Raw genomic sequence first — 12,345 nt, forward strand, 5'->3', positions numbered from 1 at the left:
GTATAATTCAATACATTGCCTTGCCTCTGGCTAAATTTAAATCCGATAGAAATGTTTAATATTTTTGTGCATCTATGCAACACAGAAATCGGAATCGATGCGAAAATGAAAGCCAATCGAATGGATTCCACAATTCCGGTTGCATTTTAATAGATTTATTTATCTAGCTGTCAGATTCGATGGCTTAGGTAAATGTTGGCCCGTTCAAGGTTCGGGCCACAGATAATCTATGCAAACTCACCAACCCCCACCCCCACCTCCACACACCCACACACATGACATTTATTTATGCATTTTGCCATTTATGAGTTATTTTAAATGCTATTCTGTTATTGTTTAAAGTTTTTGCACTCGCGATTTATGCACAAACAGCGCGAGTGTCGAAATTGAGGCCATAAGCGAGATATTTTCGGTCTGTGTGCCACTCGGTGAGCATTTGGTGGTTTAACAGCTTATCTAGCGATTTTGAATATTTAAATGTTGTATTTATTCCAGGCTAATAGAAAAATAATTAAAAATAAGTATATGTATATATATATTTGTATATATATATATAATATATATGGAGCTGCTTGACGTCTTTTTAAAGATGCAGCTTGGCTGATTGGCGAGCAACAGTTGGAAATGCTGAAGGCCCTCGCAGATGCGAGTCGAATGTAAGCGGAAGCGGATACTTAGCAATGCTCATGCTTCCCGCTGTCAGAGACAGAGATTGATGACAGGCGATGCCATGCGAGTCTCCTGTGCAGCGGCCAGCCGAGGGCCATTCTAATGTGCACTTCAAATGGCCCGACAAAGGCACTTTGTGGCTTGAGCTGGCTGTTGAGAATTTCTATTTATGCAGCGCCCGCTCCTCCAACGGGCCCCAATAAATAAAATCAATCTGGCAGTCGAGAGCCAAATCAATAACAGACATTAGGCACTGGGACACCGAGGCGAACGCCCAGCGCTTGCCGCACTCGGCCAATACGGAAAGTTATGACAACATTCGGGACGGGGACGGGGAGAGGGAGGGAGGGGACCAGGCCCAAAAGACGCTCGAGTGGAAACGTTTTCGGACATATCACAAATATGTTGAGTTGGCTATCGAAATGCAAATGCAAGTGCATTATGGCCGGAGCAGGATATGTGTGGCTAACAAATATGGTCAAATATATCCGTATCGAGGCAGTGATGAGGCTTCTGGGGGCGTGGCCGGCTGGGTGTGCGGGTCACCCTATTGATTTATTTATTTACAAGTGTATACAATATGCAATATTTTTTGCGCAACAATATTGCGCAGAAAAAAAAAAATCACAAACACACACACAGATTCAAAAAAAAAAAACAAAAGGCACAACATCATTGACCCAAATGCAACTTTGTACGGGCCGAAAAAACAATATGAAGAACATGAAAAAAAGCAAACTGGAAATGGAATGGGATTGTTGTCTGAAATTCGCAGTATTTGACATTTTGCAGAAAATGATTGGTTTTATTTGGATGCGCACACGCAGCAAGCAGAAGGGGGTAACAGCAGCAGGAGCAGCAGCAGCAGCAGGAGCAGGAGCAGGAGCAGCAGCAGCAGCAGCAAACGGACGACGGTAAGTCGCAACCAGATATTGATGAACCAAAGCAGTTTTATCGCCAACCACCCGGAAATTAATCACAGTTTGAAGCGTGCAGCAAACCGTGCAATTCGTAGCGTAGCGACCCAACGAACCCATCTCTGAATACCACTGCATGCATTACCTGCGCGTGTGAAGCTGAGCTCATTCAGAAAAACAGAAGGAAAAACAAAAAAATATGCATATGAATATACAAAATAATAAACGAACGGTTCAGCAGATAAAGCATTCATGTTAACCAACGAATACACTCGTGCAATTCAATTGAAAAGCGATTCACAAATGTCCATGGGATATGTCACATCAAACAGGCAAACAGGCAAACAGGCTGAGTCTACTCCTTGGCTTCCATTGAGTTTCGTGGCACAGCTCGTTGAGTGTGCGGATGATCATATTATGTGCTTGTGCCACGCCTACTATTATGCAAAGGCAGCTCACCTGCTCAACAACTCAATTGTATCAATTGATTAAGTTTTTCATAACCTGAAGTCGAGCCATTTCACGGCACGAGGAGCATTACAAATAGATGTGTGGGTGTGTGTGGGAAGGGGGAGTGTGGGGGAAAGGGGGTGTGGGTGCAAATGATTTGTATGGAGGCTCTCAATCAAGTTGAACAACTTGAGTTGAACAACGTGAGTGCGCTTTAGTCGGGCATGCTCGACTAGCAGATACCCTGGACGCAGTGCAGAGTTTCACTTGTACAGTTTACAGTCGAAGTCGGCTATAACGGCTCCGTATGGTTATTGCGAGGAAACTTCTGATCCCCAGTCAAACTAATATGAGTAATATTATATGGCTATAGCTTCTTCCGGTTAAAGCGACGGTTCCTTGAGCGGCGCTATAACCGGCTTCTACTGTAACTGCAAATCGCGGCCGTTACACTCTGATCTGACAGCAATACATAAAACTGATCAACTGACTTGATGCATTATTATTCTTATATACAAGCAGAGCATTTTACAAAGGATAAATAAAAGAAATAAAAACTTAACAAAAGAAATAAAAAATGTTGCAGGCCAATTGAAATTAGTAACAACGAGAATGTCCTCAAGAGAAGAGAAAGATAATTAATTTAAGGCAATGCAGCAGATTCGCTTAAGTAATTAAAAAACCGGATCGAATAAAGACTTTGACAAAAGTAAAGATATTTTGCAACGCTCTCTTTTACTTCTCGTTAATGAAATTCATGGCAAACAGAACATGCACACACACACACACACACACACACACACACACACACATAGTAAGCGAAGCTTTTTACAAATCTCAGACTCAGAGCGCTGAAAACTTTGTTTGTGCATAAGTGAAACCCTAATTTAACTTGACCTTCAAGCTGATGCAACTCAATGCTGATGCGAAAGTTTCTCTGTAAGCTGCAGCTGTATGAGTGCGAGAATTTGAGTAGATGGAAGAGTTTGCAAGCTTAGCTACTCTGAAAGACTAACAGAATGTAATTCTGATAACATACAATGCTGACTAATCAGCATGTAAGCAGGCTATCGAAGCTTCAAGCTAAGTTTAATTACATATTGCATAGCTATGCAGAGAGATAGAGAGATGAATAGATGTAGCGATAGCTAGAGAGATAGCTAGCATGCTCAGCTCGTACAGAACTGACCCCTTCGTGATATGTGTGCCTTGCACTCAGTCTGAGAAGAGATTCAGAGAGTCGGCGATTGCAGCGGCTCTTCAGAGAATTCATTTGGGATCGGCTCTTGAATTGAGTGGGTGCATGTGTAGTATATGTGTATGAATGTGAGTGTGAATAACGTTTGAGCTGATTATTTCATTGTGTGAGTGGGCTAAACGATTTATATAGAGACTCACTCGAATAGCTCAACTCGCGGCGACCAACTGAAAACGAAAACGAAAAGAGCCGAAGTCTCTTGCTCAGGGAGAAAGCGAGTGAATATGATATGCTTCGATTGATTTCGTGAATAGAGTGTAGGATGAAAGAGAGAGAGAGAGAGAGATAGAGAGACTCGGAGAGTGGGAAGGGGAGAGACAGACAGAGAGTGAGAGTGAGAGTGAGAGTGAGAGTGAGAGTGAGAGTGAGGGGTGAGAGTGAGAGTGAGAGTGAGAGTGAGAGTGAGAGTGAGAGAGAGAGAGAGAGAGAGAGAGAGAGAGAGAGAGAGAGAAAGAGAGAGAGAGAGAGTGATATGTTGGCTTTAAAAACTCCCTCCACTGGCATGCGTCTTATTTTATATGTCATGTCTAAAAACACACATACCCATACACACTCACAGCCAAGCAATTACACATACATTCACATAAATTCATATACATATCTAAACTAATTCACACTAGACTCTTATGTGCAATGAAAAACCTGTTGCCTGAAAGTCATGAACCTTCACACTTCTGGCCCATAAGAAATTCCGCTCTCATTTGCCATTGGCAAGGTGATAAAGTCTTGGGACTCTATCAAATGGCAATTCATATATTGCCATACAATAACATACAATAAGCCATGGCCAATTGGAGTTCCAGCGAAGCTCTGCACAATGTGCCAATGGCCGAGTGAAGCTAATCAATGTGCGGACAGGCAACTGCATTCCACAGCAGTGAGCGGGGAGCGGGGCGCGATGAGCGGTGTTTGCGTCAGATGTTGGCCAAAACTGGCTGAGCTAGAAGCGTGGCCCGAAAAATGGGCAGGCATCGAAAAGGCAGCGCCACTGCTGCACTGGGGCCATATTTAGGGCTCGATGGGCTTAGTGCATTGGCAGGCATTCGGGCGTGTCCTTGAAGCGACCGCAGGCCAGGAGCTGCTGTGGCCGCCAATACCATTACCGGGGCATTGCACAACCGCAGCGAGGCCGCACGCCCACGCCCACGCCCACGCCCACTCCCCTGCCCAGGCGCCCACAAAACCCTTTTAGCCCCATCATCCGCATTGATGCGCTTAGCCCAGCCACAATCTAGTAGCTGCCGGAGCGTGGGAAAGGGAGTGAGAGTGAGTGAGGGAGAGAGAGGTGAAGTCAAACAGTTTGCAGCTGAAATAACTTAACCACCCATCAATTCGCTTAATGATCAGGGCTGGGTGGGTTTGCAACCGCTGTGGGTTTGGATGCCAACCGCAGCTGCAGACTAAAACGGAAACAAGCGTTGCGCGTGGCCATGTGTGCAGTCTCCATGTGTCTATCTGTCTCTCTCCCGCTCTCCCACTCCGTCCGTGTGTGTGTGTGTGTGTTGCAGGTGCAGGCGACTGTTGCAACTGTTGCACACGGGCGCTGCTCAAATATTATTACAAATGGCGATAGATACGCGCGACACAGATACAAAACGTGAAAAATGGCAAATGGTTAGCAGTTTGCAATACGTTTGCGGATTTTAAATTTGGCATACGTGGCGTATGCGCCACACACACACACACACACAGCCAGAGCAGAGCCTGAGCTAGAGCAACAGCGTGCAAATCTCGTTAGCAAAATGATGCACACATAAATACAGATATATATAGACATAGATATATATATATATATATAGATAGATATATAGTATACGTATTTATATACAAACAGGGCTGTAAAAGTTCCGCAGGATATATGCGCTGCATGCGACGGCAACCAGCAGCAGCAGCAGCAGCAATGGCAGCAGCCAGCGACAACAGCAACGCGACCGGAAGTGCACTTATGCCGCACTTCTATTTCCGCTGCAGTTTTCAGTTTGCTGCTGCTGCTGCAACCACAATGCATAGATTTAGATTGATGGCTACAGCCGATAGCTGCTCCTGCCTGGCTCCCTAATTGTACTGAGATATGCCATCTCCATCGAGCAACTGCAACGACTGAGAGCTTTCCCTAAGTATTGCAGAGAATCGACTAGGCAAAGGCTTGACTAGGACTGCTGGCACCAATTCCATTTGCTTACTGGCTATGAAAGGGTTTTTTTTTTTATCAAATAATTGAATTCATAGACATACATATACACTGAGCGTCATCATATTCTATATTTTCCATATTTATATTCTATATTTTCTATATCACTTAAGCTAAAGGTACATAAGTTCTACTCTAAAATGGGAAATCAGTTGTTTGTTGTAATGGGTGCAACAGGTCAAAGGAGACTTGTGAGATCCCATAGAGTACATATTTATTGCTGAACAGCTGGACGGGGTGAGTCGTTATAGAAATGTCCATACGTCAGTCTGACCGTCCATTTGTGTGAGCTTATTGATCTCAAAACTTATAAGAGCTACTGACTTGGAACTTTTTTTCTAATTGACTTTTTTTTATTTTTATGAACAACAATTTGTAAATTATATCTATTTTTTATTTTATCAGCAGGTGCACCATTTTATTTTTTATTTTTATTTATTTATCTACATTGTTTTTATTTATTTATGTGAGCATTTATTTACCTATTTATTTGTTTATTTATTATTATTTTTACTTCTAGGCGTGCTTTTAGTAATTATTATTATTTATTATTCATTGACAGACATTTATTTATTTATCTATTTTATTTTCATTATTATTTTTATTTATTTATGTATTTATCTTTTTAATTATTTATTTATTTATATTTATTATTTTTTTTTAATTATAATTCTTTACTTCTAGGCTTGCTCTTAATAATAATTATTAATTATTATTCATTGTCAGACATTTATTTATTTATCCATTTTATTTTCATTATTATTTTTATTTTCTTTTTATTTATTTCTTTATTTTTATTTATTATTAATTTTTTAATGATAATTTGTTGCTGCTACGTTTGCTTTTAATACTTATTATTATTTATTATTCATTAACAGACTTATAATTATTTATTTTCTTGAAAACTACAAGTTTTAGTCAGGAATAACAGTATTCGCAGTAGTTGATAATTCGCATAGATGCAGAGGAAAGTTCACCGAATTGAACTTATCTAATTTCAGGGTAATCAAAGTTTTGGCTGTGCATTGATTAGCAATCGATCTGCTGCAATTAATATATGTACTATGTAGCTATAAAACGACATAAAATAAATATTATCAACATAAAACAAGTAAGAAGGCTCCAGTCGAGACTGCTCTACTAGGAGATACCCTGAACCCTCCAAACTGATATTCTAATTCTGATATTCTTCTTTTATGCACACATACATACACATGCACTTATAAGCACGCGCTCTGCTAACTGCGCAGTAAGCAGCTGCAGCGCTTGGGCTGCGCTGCAATGTGGGCAATATTATGACAATTTATTTGTTGAATAATATCTTTTGTAGATACACAATCTTAATGAAACTTTCAGAGCGTAATCATATGGTTAAAATGTGTGTACAAAGCACAAGTCTCTAGTACTTGAAATGCGGACGGACGGACGGACAGACGGACGGACAGACGGACAGGGCTATATCGACTCAGCTCGTCGTCCTGATCTGCGATGATTCCTTCTGCCTGTTACATACTTTTCACAAAACCATTATACCCTGATCTCCCATTTTCAATGGGTATAAAAAAAAAACGGATCAGCCAAATATGGACTTTTATACATATACAATACATATATATGTAAATAAAATGCACACGATGTTTCGAGCAGCTGCCTAAATGCTATATGCACAAATATTATCAGACAATACACATATTCGCTTAATACAAATACATCATATATTCAGATATACTCGTACGTCTGGCAAGTTGGTCCTTGCTCATGTCCATTTCAAAAAACACATCGAATATGCCCGGGCGTCGGTAATGAATTGATGAGTTAGCAGCTGGCATGAGTGCTTAGCCTTCCCGAGAGGTGAGCTGAGATATCTGGGCATGCAGGCAGGGCTGCTGGCGTGACTTGGCTTCGATTGTCAGCTGCCAATTCATAGAATTCGGAATTGCTGCTCGATGCGCAGTCAAGAGTCGACGATGACAAATAGTAGCTAGTAGGTCTCTGCCTTGGAGCTAGTAATGAATTTCGCATATTCTGACTAATTTCGAGTGAGCTGGCAAGTTGTTTGGGGCTGTCAGGCTGTCGGATGGAGCTCGCAGCATAATTTATTTGGCTGCAAAGCTCTGGCAGCGACACCGACTAAATGCCGTGCGGTGCTGCAATGTCGCATGCTGCATGTTGCATGTCAATCAATGTGACACACGCGCGCACACCTAGCCAGAGCACAGTGTTAACGGTGAGCGAGTCATCGGTAAGCTGAATGCTGCAAATATAATAATAAACGATTTACTCCTGTCACATGTGAAGCTGCGCGTCGAGCAAGAGTTAAAAGCTGCCAGCTGCAGGCAGCGCCAGGGCTGGAGAGGGCTGGAGAGGCAAAGATGCCGCGACAGTACTGCTGCTTTAAGTAATCCGATTTAAAATGCAACAAATAATACAATATAATATAATACAATGCAGCCACAGAATTGTATTCGCATGCGATCACGTTGCTTCAGCCACGTCAGGCTTCAGCTTCAGCTTCAGCTGCTCCCGCACTCTCTCTCTCTCTCTCTCTCTATCTCTCTCTGTCTATCTCTCTCTCTTCCCCTTCACCAACTGCTCCGACAAGGCAACGCTAACGCACATGTTCTATTGGTGTTGTTGCCAGTGTTGAATAACGTCAAACTACACACTTTGCACTTATGAACATCAGCATGCATACACACATGCATGTCTTGTACAGCAATAGAGACTCACACACACACACACACACTTGTGCACATCTATGTTTATGCAGCAGAGGCTTGCCAGCGAGCTGAGCTGAGTTGAGCTGGGGATTGGTTTGGTATCCGGAGCTCACTTGGCTTCGACTAACTGCCACTGCCACTGCCCCGCCACGCCCCTCACCGCCCTTATACACCCAGCATGTTGGCGTTTGTATTCGTATTTTGCGCATTATTTGCTTATGTATAAATTTTTTCTCTCTGCTCACTATATCTCGATTTTTTTTTTTTCAGTTTTTTTTCCTTCTACCATTCTCCCATTGTCTGTGTGTGTGTGTGTGTGTGTGTCACTAATCTTGCTGCGTTGTCGTTGGCAACGTCAGCAACGTTGTCGCCTTCAAATTCAATCTGCATTTCATTTTCTTTTATTTCTCGTGAGCATCTTTGGCCTGCACATGCCATGCGGGCGTTGTCCAACACTTAAAACAGACGCACGGCTGCAGTGGCAAAAAAGCGTTGCCTACATCTGGGCGCTACCATTTTATTGGGCATTTGTTTAGCGTATTTGGACCTTGAATGAAATGCAAATGCAATGAAAAATAAAGCCAGGCGCTGACATAGCACACCGAATGGGTGAGCCACAACAAACACACACACACACGCATACCCACACACACGCACAGAGATAGATACACAACATGTGGGCGTATTTTATCAGCAAATTAATGATTATTGCGACAATGCATATGAATACATAAATAAACAAAAATACGCCATCAACAAATAAATGCACAAATATATATTTATATATGTATATATATATATAAAACACAGCACACACATAAATAGAGATATACACATACATACACATACATGTATGTACATGGGCAAATATATGTCTCTATAGCCAAGGGAGTCTAGTCTGTATGCCAGTCATAACAATAACAATGTAAAGTCGCTTAGATTTCAACCGCAAAATGTAGCAGATCAGACAGAGCGCAACAAAGTAAAGCAGAGAGAGCGAGGGAGAGAGAGAGAGAGACAGATACATATATTTATGTATAAAAGGGTGAGGGAGAGCGCGAGTAGTGTGGCGTGGTGTGTCGTCACGCATACAACGTTAAGGCGGAGCCGTGGCATCGGCTCCTTTATACGTTGCATGGGGCCAAAGATATGTGAATGCCTTCGGGCACGTACAATCCATTCATTCAGCAAATACCAATAATAGACACGTACGCTGCGCAAAAGAGACAGCCAGCGGACGCTAAAGGGAGACGCACACACACAGCGGAGAAAAAAAAATGAGCGTAAGGCAGAGGCATTTGAAAATGCCACAACAACAACAACAACAGCAAAAAGTCAATGAATACCAGCGCAAATAAAGCAAATTTGCTAAAGACAATGAGACTTTCAAGTCACTACACACAGAGTAGACAGAGTAGAGCGAGCAAGAGAGCGAGTGAGGGGGGAGGGGGGGCGGCTATGGTGGGCAACTTTGCGACACACATCACATAAGAAAACAATATGGCAAAACAATATAGATAAGTTCAAGCGACTGCCTGCTTTCTAACTCAACTCAGGCCACACACACACACACATACACACACACACACACGCGAGCACACAGAGTCATGCTAGGCATACACGCATCGGAATGAAAATGTTTTTCTTCAGTGGCAAAGAATTTACGCCACTTAATGCATGTGTTGCTGCCGTACAGCAACAGCAACAACAACAGCAACAACAGCAGAAGCAACAGCAATTCGCAGTTATAATAATAAGTAAGTGTGTGCATAAGTAGTTTGCCCTTTGACTTTCAGCTGGCTGCGTGTGTGTCGCATGCCACAGCGATCGTTAATCAACATTGCTCGCTCCGTTCGCCCCGCTCATTCCGTTCGCTCCGTTCGCTCCGTTCGCTCCGTTCGCTCTGTTCGCTTGCAACTTCCCATTGCTTCCGGTATTTTGTCGTGACTCTTCCTTTTCGCTCATGTTGATTTTGCTGCAATGAGTCGACACTGTTTGCTCGACGTCTTGGCTGTCTGCCTGCCGGAATTTGCCATATACGTTGTCATACGCTGCGTATGCGCAACGCTCTCTGTCAGCAGCTGTCGCTCAAGTGCGCGAAATGAAATACTTGAGTGTAACGCATACGAAATGAGAAAATAGCACGAATAGCAGTTTATACACTTTATTTTTTTTTTTTTTTTTAATATTTGTTCTATTTTATTTTTTATTTGCTTCACGTTGCCAAGAAATTTGCTGTTCACTTTGAGCTTGCATCGATCAAAGCTGAATCGCAATCATGAGCTCAGCTCGGCGCAACAGCTAAATGAAGCCGAACCGGATGGATGGATGGACCTTTTGGGTCCGCCTTAAATATTTACGCTGTTTATTGGCCTGGAAGTGGAAGAGCAAAGCGCATTACTTCGCTAATGTGCCTTTACAGCTTGTCGAGCTTTTATTTATTTACATGCCTACATACATACAATATAGACTGGTATATATGTATGTATGTATGTATGTACATCCCTGCTTTCTTATATTTTCTGATCCTCTTCACGTTGTTTGCTTTTCGTCTCTTGTGTTTTGCTTTTGTTGTCAGCTTAAGCTGTTGCCTGGCCTCGTCGCCGCGCCAAACCCCATTAAAACGTCATAATCAACATAATCATAATAATGCATAGCAAAGAGCACAAAGCGAAAAAAAGGGAATATAAAATACACAAACAATATAAAAGAAATTAATGCGAAATTTATATAAAGAAAAAAGAGGCGAACAAACGCTGGTCAGCTATTTTCTTTTCTTCTCTATTTTTCTTTTCTTCTCTATTTTCTCTTTTTTTCAGCGTGTGAGCGACGGCGGCTGCGGCTTCGACTGTGACTCTGGATGCGCTCATTATTATTTTGCTGGCCTGGCCACAAAGGCGACTAAAGCCTGACCTTTGCTTAATTATGGTAATTAGCACGCAAAACCAAAGCCGCCAAAGAAAACCAAACGAGCCGAGACACGTCGTCCAAAGTGCACAGCTTCCACTGTCCGCTGTCCGCTGTCCGCTGTCCATTGCATTGGTAGCCAAGCGGCAGCAGCAGCAGCAGCAGCAGCAGGAGCATCACGATTATGACGTTGACAACAACAGGGCGAACGGGGCGGGGCGGGGTGGGGCACAGTGGCAGTCTGGAGCGATGATATAAATATTAAAACATAGACCACAGAGCAAAGTGACGCTCCAAAAATACAAAATAAAAAAATTAAACTAAAGCGAAAACAGAAAAAAAAAAAAAAAAAAAACAAAAGCAGCGAGAAAAAAACCGCTAAAGATGGCGAATAAAAATGAGCAGCAGCCAGAAAAGCTAAAAAGCGAATTGCCAACGTGTTTAGGGCTCTTTAAACGTCATGGCCACGCCCACGCCCCAAAGCCAGCAGAAAGCGCGATAATATTATGCAATATTTGTTTCACATTGCCTCTATGTTTTTTTTTTTTTTTTTTTTTTTTGTATTTTGTTTCGTGTTACGCTATTTACGTTTCGCGTTTCTCTTTACTTTTTTTTCTGGATGCATAATATTTAATTTAGCGTACAGTTTGAGGAGTGTTTTGTGTTGAAGCATAAAAGACGGATAAGCTTGAAAATTGTTGCATTAAATTTTGGCATTAAGTCTGGCTAATGCGTGTCGCCGCTTTAAAGGCTCAGCGGCCGCTTGAGCTGAAGCCAAAGGCAGCTCCAAATGAATTCATTCGAGAAATGGACTAACTGTCTGTGATAAGTGTTGGTTGTAAGCTGCTTTGTTGTTGTTGTTGTTGCTTTCATGGGGCTGTTCTTCCAATGGAAATTGCTGTAAGCTTTAATGTGCTTTAAAAGCTGATTGCACTTAAGCAATAAATTTGTATTATTATTATTATTTTTTTATTATTATTATTTTAATTTTTTTGCGATAGTATATATTATAATGATATAAGTTTATATCACTATTATGTATATAGTAATATCATTAAAAAAAAAAAAAAAAAAAAAAAAAAAAAAATGTTTTAATAATAATCATAAATACAATAATCTAAAGCCCCTTTTATATATATATATATATATATATTTTATTTTATTATATACATATATATATAGACATATATAATACAAAAAGACATATCATTTGAAAAATTAAATATTTTCTAA

This window comes from Drosophila mojavensis, unplaced genomic scaffold (genome assembly GCF_018153725.1).
Source record: "Drosophila mojavensis isolate 15081-1352.22 unplaced genomic scaffold, ASM1815372v1 contig_136, whole genome shotgun sequence".
In the NCBI taxonomy this organism is placed as follows: Eukaryota; Metazoa; Arthropoda; class Insecta; order Diptera; family Drosophilidae; genus Drosophila; species Drosophila mojavensis.